Here is a 1,807-nt window from a genome sequence, read left to right on the forward strand (position 1 = left end):
TGGCAGCATAACACGAAGCCGCAGCGAGAGGCACGGCAGTAATGCAGCTACGGTCACCGGAACTCAGTACAAATCAATTGGTTTTGAGTACTGTAAAATGTTATCGTTGTGGAAAGACAACGCACGATCAGAACCAGTGTTGGTTTAAAAACCAAGAATGCAGAACGTGTGGCAGGCTTGGCCACATAGCTAAAGTATGCCGGTCAGGAAAGAAGACCAGCAACAAAAAGTCACCGCAAGGAAAATACATAAAGGTACACAAGGTGACAAAGAACAGTTCGAACGAACAGAAGTCAGATTCAGACGCCAGCAGTAATGAACTGGGTAGCTTAAGAGTGCACAACGTTGGTAAGGATGCAGATCTCCAGACAATTTGGGTCACTCTTCAGATAGCAGGAGTCCAAGTAAAGATGGAATTGGACACTGGATCGGCATTGACGGTCATGAATAAGAAAGATTACAAAAGGTTATTCCAACATATTCCCCTACGGGATACGGAGATTATATTGAAAACATACACGGGGCAAAGAGTGTACCCCATCGGAAAGATAGAGGTAAAAGTGGTCCACAAGGGCAAAGAAAGCCAAGTAATGGACTTATATGTGCTACCTGAAGGAGGTCCACCACTACTGGGACGGGAGTGGATTAGGAAAATGAATATGGACTGGCACTCCTTAAAGGCACTAACGGTAGATTCCGGGGAAACAGATGTCAAACCTAAACGATTGTCCAGAATATTGGATGATGCTAAAGAGGTGTTCCAGCAGGGACTGGGAACACTGAGAGGAATTACGGCAAACATCAAGATTGATGAACATGCACACCCAAAATTTTTCAAAGCCATACCGGTACCCTATGCAATACGACCTGCTGTAGAAGCGGAACTGGAAGCGCTAGAACGTTCAGGTGTACTGGCTAAGGTAGATTGGAGTGAGTGGGCTACGCCCATTGTTCCCGTTATGAAACGTCCTTCGAGCAACAAGCCAGGAGAACCAGGGAAGGTTCGCATCTGTGGAGACTTCAAGATCACCGTTAATCCGGTGCTTCACACGGTGCAGTATCCGCTTCCGCGGATTGAGGATACTTTTGCTTCGTTGTCTGGCGGGAAACACTTCACCAAGATAGAGCTGGCGCAGGCGTACTTGCAGATGGAGGTTGAAGAAGAGTCACGCCAGTACCTCACGATCAACACGCATAGAGGTTTGTACCGGTATAATAGGCTGGTTTTTGGAGTGGCATCGGCTCCAGCAATTTGGCAGAGGGCCATGGAGCAGGTATTACAGGGAATTCCAGGCACACAATGTTACCTGGATGATATTCTGATTACAGGAGATGGTGATGAAGAACACCTCGCAAACTTGGAACTGGTGCTCAACAGACTGAAAGAGTATGGACTTCGAGTTAATCGGCAGAAATGTGAGTTCTTTCAGAAGCGGATCTCGTACTGTGGTCATGTCATTGACCGGGAGGGGCTTCATACGTCTCCTGACAAGATAGAGGCAGTTGTAAAGGCTCCCGCTCCGGATAATGTCTCTCAGTTGAGGTCGTTTCGAGGATTGATTAACTATTACCATAAGTTTCTACCGAATCTATCCACGGTACTGCACCCGCTGAACGCTCTTTTACAGAAGGGGGTACCATGGGAATGGAGCGAAAACTGTAAGAAGGCATTTCGCAAAAGCAAAGAATTGATCACCTCAGAGGAAGTGTTGGCTCACTTCAACCCGACACTGCCTATTCGGTTGGCTTGTGATGCTTCTCCATATGGTATTGGGGCAGTACTCTCACACAAGTTGCCAAATGGCAT

This window comes from Somniosus microcephalus, chromosome 2, assembly GCF_052327205.1.
Source record: "Somniosus microcephalus isolate GS21.2 chromosome 2, FLI_Smic_1.0, whole genome shotgun sequence".
NCBI classification, from domain to species: domain Eukaryota; kingdom Metazoa; phylum Chordata; class Chondrichthyes; order Squaliformes; family Somniosidae; genus Somniosus; species Somniosus microcephalus.